At 39.9% G+C, this 16,841-nt stretch overlaps 1 protein-coding gene and 1 long non-coding RNA gene across 8 annotated transcripts in view; one reads left to right on the plus strand and one right to left on the minus strand.

Moving 5' to 3' along the window:
• The window catches only part of LOC105224889 (ankyrin-3), a 610,175-nt gene that overhangs the window by 559,042 nt on the left and 34,292 nt on the right, over positions 1–16,841 (plus strand). The gene's annotated exons all lie outside the window — the stretch shown is intronic.
• Positions 10,493–11,290, minus strand: LOC125779579 (uncharacterized). Its single transcript, XR_007423353.1, has 3 exons — positions 11,034–11,290; positions 10,894–10,966; positions 10,493–10,708 (listed from the first exon to the last, which is right to left on the minus strand). It is a non-coding gene; the product is annotated as an uncharacterized LOC125779579 (long non-coding RNA).

Here is a 16,841-nt window from a genome sequence, read left to right on the forward strand (position 1 = left end):
AGTGACGCTCATCTAGAAGGTCGACAAAGGCCGTGCGGTCAGCATTCAACGCTCCGAGAGATACCTCCGTAGAGGACGTGTTACTAGGGAAGTGAGTATCAACGAGCATCTGTAGTGTCTCTTCACTGCTCAGCGCCCACTTCCCATTTACATCCTTAAGGTACCCCAGGGACACAGGGTTTTTCGCGAGGATTCGCCTGAATCTAGAGGACTCGTGAAAGCCCTCCACTTTTTCGCAGAAGCTCTTCCACGAGATCCTCTTAGCCCTTCTTAGCTCGGACTTGTAGATCGAAAGTCCTGTTTTATACAGGACCCAATCATCAGATAGCCCACTCCTAGGGGCCTTGTTGAATAAGCGTCTACAGGACGCCCTAATTTCCGAGAGCTCCAAAGTCCACCATTGAGGTTTACCTCTACCCTTCGGTGTTTTCAATGGACACCCATCCACCACATCGGCGGTGGCCAGCGCGCCCACCCCTGGTGCGCGTGGGAGAGTTTGCCGAAGCCTTCTGCGGTAACTTTCCCAGTCCGTGTTTCGGGGATTTCTGAAAGATTTCCTAGGAGGACCTTCTCCGTCAAGACTAAATCCGATATATCTATGATCAGGAAAGGAGTGGTCATCGAGAACCCTCCAGTTCGAGATCAGCGGGACAATCCTGTGTGAGGCTAGGGTGAGGTCGAGAACCTCCTCCCTGCCTGCTGTCACAAAAGTAGGAGAATTTCCCCTATTGCAGATGCAAAGATTTTCGCTAACAATAAAATCAAAAAGCGACTCACTTCTAGTGTTGGTATCCGAGCTCCTCCAGATCGAATGTCGCGAGTTGGCGTCCGAGCCGATGGTGATATCAGCACCATTCCGAGACGCTTCTTCCAAGGTCCTCCTTAGCAATGCGGGAGGCGGTTCCACCTCATCGTCGTGAGGCATATACGCAGCGACTAGCCAGATATTCCCGGTGTAGCACTCTAGCTTTGCTGTAACTACGTCAGCGTTGCTGAAATTAGGTAACAGAAATACCGTTAGTTCGTTTCTGATCAGCATACAGGCTCTATTTCTACCTGCATCCTTGGCCGCCAGCAGCTTGTGGCTCTTCGTCGTTAGTCCAGATATTCCGTTGCCAGTTAGCCACGGTTCCTGGATCAGGACCACATCGGCTTGGTCTTGCTCCAGACGAAGCAGTAGATTGGCAAAGGCCGCCTTTGCGTGATGGAGGTTAATCTGGAGGAATCTTATCCTTTAGACTATCCTCTAGGAGCGCCAGTTCAGCGCTTAAGTCATGATCGACCCTCAGCTCCTCAAACAATTGTTCGAGGCTGAAAACGGAGTCGCCGATCGACGATCCGCCTCCAGTACTCGCCACGTCCGAGAGGTTTGGGTCGTTTTCCGTGGTCACGTGACCGTCGCTAACGCCTTCTCCTTTCTCCCCCGCATCTGCAGCGTGAGCGCCATCAGCCCTGGCATCCGTTGGGAGAACCTTCAGTACTACCATTTCGACCCCCTAGCTGATGGCTCCCTTGGTTTTGCTGAGAGGACCGATGCACTCCGCGTTAAGCATTATCAGCGCTTGCCGATATGGTTCATCGGTTCTTATAACCATCCAGTCATGCGCGGGGAGTGAGGGGTTGCAGTACCTGAGTATTTCCTCTATCTCATTGTTGTTGTTGTTTTAACGGTTAGCTAATCCCCGTTAGGATGGTAAGGGTTGTTTGTGTTGTCATCGAGATCATCTAACGGTAGGCCCAAGAAACGTGCTGTTTCGACGGGGTCGGACCAAAGAGAAGAAGGTGTTAGATGGGTGGGGTTTGTGGGGCATGCAAAGAGGTGGCCAGTGTCATGCGGAGACTCGTTGCATGCAGGACATACATTAGGTATGTCGGGGTCGATTCTGGATAAGTAGGAGTTTAACCTGCTACAATATCCAGAACGAAGTTGCGCTAGGGTCACTCGCGTTTCTCGCGGCAACTTGAGCTCTTCGTCTGCAATAGGTGGTGGTTTGGCTCCAAGAATGCCATTCACGGGAAGGGAGTCGGTGAAGGTGTTGATGGCTCCACTGTGAATGGCGGCCTGTCGAAAGTTCGTTGCGTTCGAAGTCTGGTCGGCGTACTGTGCAATGTCGTCGACATAGTCGAGGAATGACCTCTTGATGCTCCTGGGAGGCGGTTCCGCTCCAAGCAAATGGCTGCAGGGGTGATTCCTACGGAAACAACCAAGCAGGAACTGCCTGGAGAGGAGTAGATTATGCTCCTTTACAGGAAGCATGTGCGTCTCACTATGGAGGTGTTCAACGGGAGACATCAAGAGGCATCCCGTCGTGGTCCGGAGTGCTGTATTTTGACATGTCTGAAGTTTCCTCATCTGCGTACCACTGCATCCAGGCGACCATATCGGTGCTGCGTAGTTGAGGACCGGCCGGCCGATTGCCTTGTAAGTTGCCAACAACGTTTCTTTGTCTTTTCCCCATGTGCTGCCGGCTAGCGACTTGAGGATTTTGTTGCGGCTCTGTACCTTGGCGATAATCGCGGTCGTATGAAACGAAAATTAGGTGGTGAAATTTTAGTTTGAATGAAAAAACGAAAATTTCTGTGTAAAATGTATGGGAACCTAAAAAAAAAATTGCGATCCTTAGAGTTAAGCTACAGCGCCTGGCGTGAGGGAGGATTTTTTGTTTGTCAATCACTAACATTTGAGAGGGTAAGAGCTGAAAAAAAATTCAAACATTTTTTTTTAAGCACTCTACTGTATATAAAAGAAAGTAATTTTAGAAACACTATTAATAACCAAAGAACTGCTGAACCGATTTGGGCCAAATTTGTTGGGAAGGCTCCTTAGAACTACGGCGCGGACATAGGATTCTTTTTATCTCTTTGTAGTATTACTTCAAAAAAAATTATAAATACAACACATAGCTAGTGCAAGAGTACAGTAACTAGTACGAAGTACTAGTGTATATAATGCGTAGTCTAGTACCGGACGTGTGTACGCTGTCACAGGTCCTGATCATCGACCCTCTTAACATTTCGTCAAGCCTATGCTGCGTGCTAGTACATTCGCGCCATGTTGCGCTGGGATGGCGTGTGTTGCTGGCAGTGGCGTGGTTTTACCGCTGCATATGCATGCTTGTTGTCGTTTCGTCTGCATGTTTGGTTTCTCCGTCTTCTTGTGTCTACATGGATTATAACTGAGCAAGTTATAATTCATTGCACTGTGTATTTGGTTGCAGTTCCATTCTACTATTCCAAATATTTATTTTTGAGGCAGGATCAGTTTAAAATAGTACGCATATACTTCATGGTTTCCGTTTAAATATTCCTCGCTAGAGAGCTCAGATAATAAACGAGTCCGATTACTGCTAAATTCAAAGTGCTATAGGGAGAACCGCGGCCTCCGACGCACTATTTATGGCACGCTCCCGCCGACCTAACCGGACGGTACCGCCGCAAACGCTAAGTCCTGCAATTTTTAAATCTGTAATATCATCGAAAATATTCATTTAAGTCAGATGCTGTAGAGGGCCATAAACAATGCATTTAAGGTATTTAATGGGATAACAGTTATACTGTATTGATTAAAATCTCTTCGAAAATAAGCCATTATTTGTCGTAAAAAGTAAATGATAAAAAACTGTTATTGTGGATATCTATAAGAGATAGACTTTTACCATCGCGGAGTTTTCTGTAGATCTTTTCAATGTGTACAAAACTCAAAAATATATTATTATACATATAGGGTTGTCAAAAAAGTCTTGCGGTATTTTCGCTAGTTGGCGCTGAAAGCGCGTAGTTCTAGTTTTATTCGTCGCATCGGGTCATGCTCTACCTTTTTGGAAAGCTCACGCTAACACGTGTTTGATTGATTGTCGTTTCTTTTAAGTCGTTCGTGAGTTATAGCGTCGCAAACATGGAGCAAAATAAAGAGAAAATGCGGCATATTTTACAGTACTACTACGATAAAGGCAAAAATGCATCTCAAGCCGCAATTCAATAAGAATACGGCAAGACTTTTTTGACAACCCAATATAAACCTTCCTCTTGAGTCACTCAATCTATTAAAAAAAACCGCATCAAAATCCGTTTAGTTTTAAAGATTTTAACATAGAAAGGTACAAAATTTGTTGATAACACAGTTTATTTATGGTATGGTGAAGCAGGTTATCGACGGTATCAATGATCGCATTAACATTTTCGATCAAAAATTCTTACCGTTGCTACTTAACAAGGTGGTTTGATTTTAGGATACACCATACGATATGAAGAAGCTTTTGGAGAAGCTGTCGTGCACTGTCTTTTGATTGCCGATATGATGTTTAATTAATTGTTCTTAAGGGGGTATTCTACTCTAGAATTTTGAAAAATTCGATTTTCATATATTTAAAGTTTAGACTCTTAAGGACATATCCTCCAAAGGATTTTTAAAAATTAAAATTATTTTAAGAGCTACGGTTACTTTAGTGACGCAGTACTTAGCCCGGTTCGGTTTGACTCACTTTTTTAACCCTTAACCACCTGCCAGCGGTCATGGTGACCGCAATGACTTTTTGAATTTTAATTTCGTAGGAGTTCGTTATCGCGTGTTAGTGTGTGCTCGTGTACCTTTTCTGGTGGTGGTTTAGTGTCGCGTGTGCGCTCGTTTGACTTGAGTGAGTAAAAATATTTTGATAGCGGTCATGGTGACTGCGTGCAGGTAGTTATGTGATTATTGTGTGTTACGTTTATGTTTATTGTTTTAGAGTAAAAATGGATGTAAACATCGAAAATATTACGAGATGGTTAGAGGAGGAACTGTCGGATGTGGAGCAAACCCTGGATGAGAGTTACAGTGATATAGACCCTGAGGATTTGGAAGTTCCTGTGGTTTTAGATGACTGTGAATCTGATGACTGCCTGCAAGTGTCGTCTTCTGATGAGCAAAGTGCCGATGGACAGCCGGAGGGAGATATATTTGATGAATTTTCTTCAGAAGACGAGTTACCCTTGTCACAACGCCAGACTAGAAATCAGAACTATTTTGGAAAAAATCGTTTTCGGTGGTCTTCTGTGCCAATTACTAGTCGTACTAGAACTCAGCGGCATAACATTGTATCGCAAGGACAAGGACTTAAATCGGCCTATCATGAAGTTCTCAATGATTCTACAACACCTCTTGACCTTTGGAGCATTTTATTTACAGATGAGATGCTGGAAAACATAGTGATACATACCAACGACAAAATAAACGACCAAGATATAAAAACCAAGGCTGTGTTCATGATGTTGATCTCATAGAGTTGAAAGCATTTATTGGTTTTTTATTCTATACAGCTATTTTTAAAGACAATCGGGAACATTATACGTGGTGGTATAGTTCTGATGGCTCAGGAAGAGAAATATATCGTTGCATTCTAAGTAAAAATAGATTCGTGATTTTGATGAAAGCAATTCGTTTCGATGATGCAGAAACAAGAGCGCAACGGCGGGAGATTGACATTTCTGCTCCAATCGCCGAGCTATTCAGCTCTTTCATTCAAAATTGCTAAAAGGTTTACAGCATCGGAGCATGTGCCTGTATTGATGAGATGCTGGTAGCTTTTCGAGGTCGGTGTCGTTTAGGGTGAGCAAAGAAGCCCGCTAAATATGGCTTAAAAATTATGTGCCTTACAGATGCCCGAAATGGTTATTTACTCAATGCTTACATATATTTAGGTAAAGACTCGGACGGGACCAATTTGACATCAGAACAAACTCGATTTTCAAAACCTACTCAAGCAGTTTTACGACTCATATTTCCAATTGAAGGGTCGAATAGAAACATCACTGCTGATAATTGGTTTTGTTGAGTTGAACTAGTCGATGTTTTGAAAGATAAAAAGTTATCTCTTGTGGGTACTTTAAAAAAAAATAATCAAACGGCCAGGTAGAGCGATTCCACAGCACACTGATGGAAATATCGCGATGCCTTAAACTTGATCAAAAACTGGACGATATCGAGGAAATAGTCCTTCTAGCCACAATAAAATATAATAACTCTATTCATACGGTGACTGGGGAGAAACCCATTAACATTTTTCGTTCAGCAAAAGCCAACACACAGATATCATCTCGCCTGAAAAAGGAAAAGAATTAATAAACCAAAATAAACAGACAGGATAGAGAGTTTCAGATGGGGGACAAAGTGCTGGTCAGAAACAATAGGAGACTAGGCAATAAATTGACTCCTCTCTATACCGAAGAAAACGTTGAAAGACACTTAGGCACAACGGTGCTTATAAAAGGGAGGAGGGTCCATAAGGACAACCTTCGCTGAAATTAGATAAACAAAAAATTTTAATATTCTTTCAGGATCATTTATTAGATTTAAAAATTCATATGCTTTTAGGATTACTTTAGAATTGGTTATAGCCATATTAGTACTCCCGATCATGATGACTTCGACAGACTAACGAACACAGCAGAACAACTGATTGACTCAGAGGACCGACAGTATACCATTATCACCGAAATACAAACGGAAATAAACAGCCTAACAGTTACAGTAAATAAAATCTTGAAAGCAACAAAGCAAAGAGAAATAGACACAGGTCATCTTTATGACGTACTTATGGCCAGAAATAGAGCAATAATAACTGAACTAGATAACCTAATTACATCCATTACTTTCGCAAAAATTGGTACTTTGAACCCAATTCTTTTGTATAGTAATGAAGTAAATTCCATAATAGGAAATGAGCACTTCACAAACCTGACTGTAGTCGATGTTATAGCTGTAGCTAGGATTAAGATTTTACAATATAATAATGTAATATATTTTTTAATAAGATACCCTATCCCTAAGTTTAGATAAGAAAATAACTATTTTACCAGTAGCTCACGGCCATCAAATCCTGCACCTGCAAGAATCTACCTTAGCCACGTGCCACAATCACACGCTGGCGGTAAGAAACTGCAGCGATACTACACCATCGTTCTGCCTAGCATCATCAGTGACGTCATGCGCTTTACAACTTATGACACGCAACACCGCCAACTGCAGACCAACATTTAACAACCTCCCACCGACCGCACCAATAAGTGATGGTTTGGTAATCGTTAACGATCAGCTGGTTACCATAGAAGAAAATAACGAGGCTCCGATCACAGTAAACGGTACCTACCTAGTTGTCTTCAAGGATCGTGTAAAGATTAATGACACGATATTTCACAATGAAAACGCCACGGCGACTCTTAAGCCTGAAACGCCTGAAACTTAACTCAACACACCGAGATATTGAGTGCGCCTTACCTCCACCATGTAAACCAACAGAATCTTCTACATATAAAACATCTGCAACGAAGTGTTGAGCAAGGTCATATAGTAAATGGGACAGCTATTGGTGTCCTCCTCGTTGCGGTACTGGTCGCCTTCGTACTACGGCGTATGTCCATGTCCAGGAGGAGAATTTCCATAACCAAAGCAGTAGAAGTGGCTATCAAAAACGCAGCTACGAGGACCGGGGACGTTCCCCACCTAGAAGGGGATGAGTTATCGTGAATTAACTCTCACGATGACCATTTAGTTGACGACACATCCGTCGACGCAACCTTCACTCAGGTCGCTCACACTAATGTAATCCGATACCTTACACGAACCGCTGAGGCATCATAATTATGTTTACGCAGTCGACTGCCAAATATTTCATGTGAACCGCTGTGTCAGCATAACTGCGTACACGGTGAACGACTGTAAATGTTCCATCGAATCGCTATGTCAGCAGAATAGAATTCGCACAGGCAAAGCGGTGGCGGAACGGTAGCAGCGCAGCGGACGCCGATGGTTAGTTGTAGGCTAAGAAATTATTGTAAAGTTTTAGGACTCACGTCAAACGAACAGCCAGTGAGCTGTAATAAATAAAAACCATTAAAGATAAAATCGCTTAATTTGTACAAAGCAATCGGCCGGTCAGTTCTTAACTATGCCACCCCAATATGGTCGCCTGGATGCAATAAAATGCTGACGAATAAGCTTCAGACATGTCAGAACACTGATTTCATATATTTTCGGCATTAAACTGTAGTATATTCAATATTATACCTTCAGATAATTTTGTTAAAATTTATTACGTTTAAAAATTATTAACTTATTTTTCAAAATATATGTTGTTCCTCTCAAAGTATTTCGGACGGAAAACTCACGAAGAATAAATGGCAGAATGCGACTGTGCATTATCGTGATGCAAAAGCCAAGAGTTGTCGTCCTATAATGCCGGCGTCCTTTTTCGAATATCACTGCACCACACCAATATATATTTCTAATTTAAAAGCAAGGGGTGATGTCTGGACTTCCTCTGCTGGAAAATCTCCTGGAGAGCTCCTGGAAACACACTTCCCTGGTAGTCAAAAAACCGCCGTTACATAATATTCAAAGGGGTGTTCCTCCATAAAGCGGGCAGAAAAACACACGATAATTCAAAAGACTTTAGAACAATTTGCCACACAGTTGAAGATTCTAGAAAGGCTAATAGACTTGTACATAAAAAGAATCTTAATACTTTATCAAATGTGCAACATGCATTTATAAAGGGCTAATCAACACAAACCGCTTTACACGAAGTGATAAACATCATTGAAAATTCATTACATCATAAATAGTACACAATGGCAGCTATTCTTGACATAGAGAGAGCTCTCAACAATGTATAAAAAGGAACGATTATTCACATTGCGGTTTCACGAACAAATTACGGGGGCACTCATCAAGGACAGGTCCTTTCCCTTCTTTTATGGGTGGTGGCGCTATATACAAACTCATGGGGAAGGAGTTAAATACAGACGACATAGTGTTGATGATATCAGAGAAGTTTCCTTCCTCAATCAAAGCGATTATGGAAAGAACCTTTCGCAGGTTACACCTACAGACCGCGAGCAACGGACTAGATATACGGATCTGATACTTTTCACAAGAAGAACAAAAATAACTCAATACAATCTTCTTTTGGTTAGTGGAAGAACATTTTACAGAAAAACTATAATATCATGAAACTAAATACAAAGGGAAATCGTGTTGCAGGGGTTGTTGTAAATTCTTAATTTAGGTTCTCAATCACAGGGACATTTTCAGTAACGATAAAGCTAAGTAGGAGCTTATTTAAATGAATCCGAAGTGGGGTTAATACCATGTCTGCTGGAACGATCAAAACAGAGCTTTATACTTATTTTGTACAAAAACCACAGTGTGGATGGAAATTGATAACCAACTGCAAAAAAAAGAAGGAGAACCAAAGACTTACTACATAGGTCCAAGAATAGTATTTTCAGACTTACAGCTACTATTACTGGCATTGGCCATTTTGAGCTAAAAATTCTCTATAAGAATCTCCGAAGAAGTTGTATAGATCGGACCAATCAAACCAAATTGATCAATTAAAAAACATTTTTATATCCATTATTCTATAAGAAATATATCTGTGAAGAGTGTCATAGTTTCGGTGCTTTCTCTTGTTTCAATTATGGCTCAAATGAAAACTATCAAACAAAAGATCTAACTGACAAGTAATTTACATTTTCAGTCAGAATAAGAAAATATGCGGATATATCTTTAGAGTGGTGTAGGCGCTATTTGCAGTGCTACCAAGCTTTGATTTGCTTATTTTAGATAAGTTTAACTATTGTGAATGGTTCAAATGGCAAATTGAAACACAGACATGTTTTGCTCCTGTATTTTAAAAATATAAGACTTAAAATCAATAAATTATTATATTTTATAGAAAATAAAATAAAGGGTTATCGCAACATTTTTTAACGTGAAATAAAGAATTTCTCTAATATGAAAGCATTATAACACAATTGCGCATGGGACAAAAGACATGTTATATGAATGTATGTGCATATTGTTAATGCTGCAATTGCCTAAATGTTTATCATAGGGCAATAGGTTCCCTGCCAACCATGAGCGGTTAAAAAAACCAGCGACTCAGTAGGTAGTAGGTGGGTAGATTGTCATAGGCCGCGACTAACCAAACATGCATTATCTAGAAATGCATTCTCAACATACTATAAACGACAAACATCTGGCAATGGAATAATCCACTGCGATAACCACCTCTGCATCTCTTCTACTTGTATAACAAACAAGTGATAGCAAGATAACGGATATCAAATTACAACAAAGAAGTTTCAAGCAGATAACAGCAGCCGCATTTCATTAGTATAAATAGCTGTAAGATCTTATATTAAAATCAGTTCTTAAGAATATCAATAAAGGCACGCATTTCGGCGTAGAAAAAATTGTTTTCTTAAACTCATATCGTGGAAACAATATTAACTCGCTCATTCAGCAGTGTCATATAAAAAAGTATATCTGTCCTGCTCTAATATCCACAATCGACGGCTGATGCAGGGTTGCATTTTTTGATTCCTACTTTTAAAATTTCAAACAAAACTTTTTAATTTTTAAAATTTTACTTTTTTTTTTTTACATATTTACATAAAATTTATTATAATTTATATAAATAAAAATATATATAATTTAATTAATGTCTGAAAAAAGATTTATTAAAGAAAAAAATTATTGATACCTGAAAATAAATAATAATTACATTGAATTTGTAATATCTAAAAGAAAAAGAAAGATTAATATTATCCGAAAAAATAAAATATATTAAATACAAATAGAATTTACTCTGAAAGCAAAGATTAATTAAATAAAAATAGTGATAAAATCTGAAAAGAAAGAATAATTAAATAAAAATAGTAATAACATCTGAAAGAAAAGATAAATATTATTTGATCATTTAAAATATGAAACAAACATTTGTTTTCACATATTGGATTGTGCAGGCCGCCTCAAACGCATAAAATACACACATATGTATGTATTTATTTTTGCGTATTATGTTGGACTGCGCAATCCAATTTCAAAGTACACACACTTTTTCACATACTTACTTAACAATTGATATTTGCTGCTTCTGATGATATTGCTGCTGCTGCTATTTCCAATTCATTCTGATTTCCAATGCTATAAAAACAAATGAAGTAATTATTTGCAAATATTGAAAAAAAAAAATTACGTAAAATTCACTTACCTTCTTGTTGTACGATCACGAATGACATGCGTCATTCAATCGGTTTTTTATTACCCTTTTTGGGATTTTCTTTTAGCGCCATTGATAATTATGTTTTCTCCTTCGCACGCATTCAAATAAATCAAGAAATGAAAGAAACTTTTTTTCATCGCATTTAGGTAAACAAAAAATAACCCGAAATATGCGTTGGTGTTAGTGCATAGAGAAAAAATATGTAGTTAAAATATTTGACAAAAGTGAGTAGCCGTGGTTGGCAGGGTTATTATAGGTATACATCTTAAACTAAATAAATATGTTTGTATTGTTGATTGTTTAGTACATGCGTACTGCATATACGCATACGTGTCGCATATACGTGTATTGAATTTTTAATGCATATGTGTTTATGTCTTTATTTATGTATGCATTTAAGAATGCTTAATATACAGCTCTGTTCTAATGCCCTCACAAAAATCACCACCGTCACTATTGTAAGGTTTTCCGTATGCCGAGGTGGTAAAGCACAAATGCCCACATTTTCTTCACACATTTGTGATGTCTGAACAAAAACCAGAAAATGCAAAATCGGTTGCGTTTGTTATGTTAATTTCAATATTTTTAATAGAATTTGCAATTTTATTGAAATATAATGGAGGAACTAGTTACATGTAAATACAAGTATTTGTCTATTACAATAAATATGTAACTTACGGTCTCTGTACATTTTACTTCCTTCTAACTATGATAAAAACACATATACATAGTTATGTTTGAATAATATACAGATGTTCTTTCAGATTTTAAAATCCTGAAAATAAAACAAATTATATTACATATGTAAATTAATCTTTACTCTAATCACTTTTATTTATTCGTCTTTATTGATATTTTAAGTCTAAACTTCAATTGTTCTTTTTTTATAATCTAAACTAGGGATAATGGAATGCCCAACTTATTCCAGTGTGAGAGCGCCTCAAAATAATCGTTTTTTATAACATTTTCCATTATGGCCGCATCGAACAAAATAAGAATTTTTAGGCATTTAAATTAAAACATTTAAATTAAAACACCCAACATTTATTACGATTGCAAATTATTATATATTAGACTTTTAATATATGGCGAAACTACTTAAATCCTTTCTTATGATTTTATGGTATATTGAAACAATTACAGTCTCTCAAGTAAGAGTGTGGTCGACTTTACCGACAGTTTATCAAAGATTTTGCTCTGATTCCTTCGCGAGCCGATAGAGGGAAGCTTTGTCCTTGATGCATTGTCAACAGTTCAGTTCAGTTGTCGTTGATCTTTTGAAAGAGAATCACGTGAAACGCCATGAGTGCTAAGTACGCGTCGCGCTACGAAGCTGTGTTCCTTTGTATCCACCCGAAGGGTCCCAAAATGTCGCAATCACCGGCTGCTAAGTATATGAGAATGCATTTGTACAGAAGTGGATACAGCGATATAAAGTGGCTAAAAATGTCGATGATTTACCAGAACGTGGTTCGATAGGAAAAGTGAACAAAAAGATGAAAAAAGAATAGTGAATCTGTTTTCGCGGAATCCTGCTTTAACACTACGGCAAGGACATGCAAAATTAATGGTAAAAGGTTTAGATATATCCTATGAAACTATCCGAACCCTTCTTCATACTCATGATCTGAAATGGCGCAACACAATGAAGAAGCCTCTGTTGACTGAAAAACTTGTGACAAAGCGACTCGCTCGGGCGCCTGAGATTATTGATAGAGATTTTGAAAATGTCATTTTTACTGATGATGATATATGGGGACGTTCTGTTCTCACGCGAGCCTGGTCAACTTCCACCAATAGGGTTGCTAAGCGGACCGAAAATTATGGAATAAAGGTGCATCTTTGGGGCTGCTTCTCAAAACAGGAATTCGGCACTTTGTACCTCTTTACTGACAACCTAAATGCCGAGAAAATCATAAAAATCTACAAAAATGCTTTATTGCCATCTGCCAAACTATGGTTCATCACAAAAAATTAAAATTAAATTCTGCAGGAAGACAACGATCCTAAACACCGCAGCAAGCTCTGTACTCAGTGGAAAACTCAATCTGGCATCGTTACATTGGATTGACTGTCGCAGTCGCCCGATGCAAACTCTATTGAAAATGTGTGTGTATATATTAAACAGAAGCTTCGTGGAAGGCGCACATAACCTTTGAAGCAGTTGTCTTAGGAAAATATTCGGATCTAGAGATCCTTACCACTAGAATACGCCGTCAAATTAGTAGAAAGCATGCCTCGGAGATGTCAGGCAATTATCGACGCCGGTGGAGACTGGACATATTATTGACCAAATTGCATCATAGTTTGTAATGTGTACCATGTATTTACGAGGTGTGTTTAAAAAGTATCGCGAATTTTGTGTTTTTTCGAAAATTATTTATTTATTCATGAATATCTATTTTGTCCCCTTGAAAGTAATCCCCATCAGATATTATACACTTGTGCCAACGGTTTTTTCAATCTTCGAAGCACTTCAAAAAATAATTTTTTTTATCTTCTTCAGCTCCTCCTTCGATGCCGTCTTTATCTCGTCAAGAGAAGCGTAACGTCGTCCTTTCATGGGCCTCTTTAGTTTAGAGAACAAGAAAAAGTCATAGGGAGCCAGATTTGGGGAATAGGGTGGGTGCGGCATCATTAGTGTGTTGTTTTTGGCCAAAAAGTCGCCCACCAGCAACAATGTGTGAGCAGGGGCGTTATCGTGGTGCAAAAGCCAATTTTTGTTCTTCCACAAATCCGGGCGTTTCTGGCGGATTGCTTCGCGTAAATTGCGTATAACATGCAGGTAATATTCCTTATTGACCGTTCTCCCCTGTGGCAAGAACTCATGATGCACCACTCCCCTGCAATCGAAGAAAACTGTCAGTTACGATTCGCGATACTTTTTGAACAAACCTCGTATAAATATGAAAGTTTCATAAAATATTTTTTTTTTTATAAATTAACACGACCACGCTCTTACTTGACAGACTGTAACTTTTGATCTTTCAATACCTAAAAAGGTGAATTAAGCCTATTAGTTCTCAATTAGTAAATGTTTTTAATCATTTGTAATTGAAAAGATCGAAAAGCCACCAACCACATCGATCATGTTGTGATAGACGGAAAACACGTTTCCTGTGTTCTAGACGTGCGAACGCTCCGAGGTCCTAACATCGACTCGGACCACTATCTTGTCGCAGCCAAGATTCGCACCCGCCTCTGTGCAGCGTTAATGCACGTCAACAAACACAAGGAAAGTTCGACGTCGAGAAGCTGCAATCACAACAGACAGCCGAAAGATTTTCTACTCGGCTTGCACTCCTGCTCTCTGAGAGCACTCGTCAACAACTCGGTATAAGGGAACTGTGGGACGGCATTTCAAACTCCTTACGTACAGCTGCAACCGACACCATTGGTTTTCGAAAAAAGCTTATATGACTAGGAGTGCCGTGTCGCCACGGAGAGAAACAGGCTGCCTACCTTGCAACGTTACGATCGAGCACAACACGTGCGGGATGGGATAGATACCGACAATTGAAGAGGGAAGTGAGGCGCATTTGCAGACAGAAAAAGAAAGAGGCCGAAATGCGTGAGTATGAAGAGCTTGATAAGCTGGCCGACAAGGGTAATGCTCGAAAATTCTACGAAAAAATGCGGCGGCTTACAGAAGGTTTCAAGACCGGAGCATACTCTTATAGAACCCCCAAATGTGATCTAGTCACCGATACCCAGAGCATACTTAAATTGTGGAGGGAACACTTCTCCAGCCTGCTGAATGGCAGTGAACGTACAACGCCAGGAGAAGGCGAACCCGATTCCCCAATCGATGACGATGGAGTAGACGTTCCACTGCCCGACAGTAAAAAAGTGCGAATAGAAATTACCCACCTGAAGAACAACAAAGCGGCGGGGGATAAGCCTCCTCAACATCGCGAGTAAGGTTCTATCGAGCGTATTGTGTGAAAGGTTAAAGCCCACCGTCAACAAACTGATTGGACTTTATCAGTGTGGCTGTAGACCTGGAAAATCAACAGCCGACCAGATAATCACCATGCGCCAAATCTTGGAAGAGACCCGTGAAAGGAGAGTCAACACACACAACCTCATCGTCGATTTCAACAGCACGAAAAGGAGCTGCCTTTATGCCGCGATGTCTGAATTTGGTATCCCCGCAAAACTAATACGGCTGTGTAAACTGACATTGAGCACACAAAAAGCTCCGTCAGAATCGGGAGGGAGGACTCCTTATTGTGCGACTTCTTCAATCTGCTGCTGGAGAAAATTATTCTAGCTGCAGAACTTAATCTAGCAGGTGCAATCTTTTATAAGAGTGCACAGCTGCTGGCGTATGCCGATGATATTGATATCATTGGCCTCAACACCCGCGCCGTTAGTTCTGATTTCTCCAGGCTGGACAAGGAAGCAAAGCAAATGGGTCTGGCAGTGAACGAGGGCAAAACGAAATATCTCCTGTCATCAAACAAACAGTCGTCGCACTCGCGACTTGGCACTCACGTCACCGTTGACAGTCATAACATTGAAGTTGTAAATAATTTCGTCTATTTAGGAACCAGTATTAATACCACCAACAATGCCAGCCTGGAAATCCAACGCAGGATCACTCTTGCCAACAGGTGCTACTTTGGACTGAGTAGGCAATTGAACAGTAAAGTCCTTTCTCGACGAACAAAAACCAAACTCTATAAGTCGCTCATAATTCCCGTCCTGTTATATGGTGCAGAGGCTTGGACGATGACAACAACCGATTAGTCGACGTTACGAGTTTTGGAGAGAAAGGTTCTGCGAAAGATACATGGTCCTTTGCGTATTAACCACGGCGGATATCGCATTCGATGGAAGGATATACGACGACATTGAGGTAGTTCAGCGAATTAAAAGACAGCGGCTACGCTGGCTAGGTCATGTTGTCCGAATGGACGAAAACACTCCAGCTCTGAAAGTGTTCGATGCAGTACCCGCCTGGGGAAGCAGAGGAAGAGGAAGACCTCCACTCCGTTGGAAGGACCAAGCGCAGAAGGACCTGACTTCGCTTGGAATATCCAATTGCCGCCACTTAGCGAAGAGAAGAAACGACTGGGGCGCTGTTGTTAACTCGGCTATAATCGCGTAAGCGGTGTCTACGCCGCTTGAAATATAATTCTATTATGCAAAACTTTTCATGAATTGTTTCAAAATTTTTTTTAGCGGTCTTGAACGGCGGCAACAAATTAATCCGTTCACATATAAATTTTTATAATTTCAATCTGACCGTTCCAGTCATTCAGTTGCAAAATGTCATAACTTACTCAATTCAGTGAACTGTCAAAGTTCGGTAGGTGAGCGGTTCTCACATTTCCAGTGACAGGAGAGTTGGGGATCTCTTTATCTCTGATCTAAACTCTTCTGCCGACATAGACTGTAACGACAAAGTTGTTGCGACACCTATAGCGCGAGTAATTTTCTTAAATCAATGAATATATATTTTAAGTCCAATGAAGAACTGTTTCTTTATTTATGAAATATGTACTTATAGTTATGACAATGTACAATGAACGAGGAACCTATATTATTGTGTTGTGTTTCTTTATATAGTATTCCTTGTAATGTGTTATCTATCTGTGATTTGCTGAAGTGTTTTGGTGTCGTGTGTATTGATGAGGACTTTGGAATGCGGTGATTTCTGTTAGTTATTCGCTTATCAGTATAGTTTGTACTTTGTATTAATTGCACTTTGGTTGATAGTTATATTAACTCTCCGGGGTCTTATAAAAAAGATCTCCTAGTCTATAGCTTATTTTCTTGATTGATAAGATA

Source organism: Bactrocera dorsalis, chromosome 6 (genome assembly GCF_023373825.1).
Source record: "Bactrocera dorsalis isolate Fly_Bdor chromosome 6, ASM2337382v1, whole genome shotgun sequence".
Taxonomy (NCBI): Eukaryota; Metazoa; Arthropoda; class Insecta; order Diptera; family Tephritidae; genus Bactrocera; species Bactrocera dorsalis.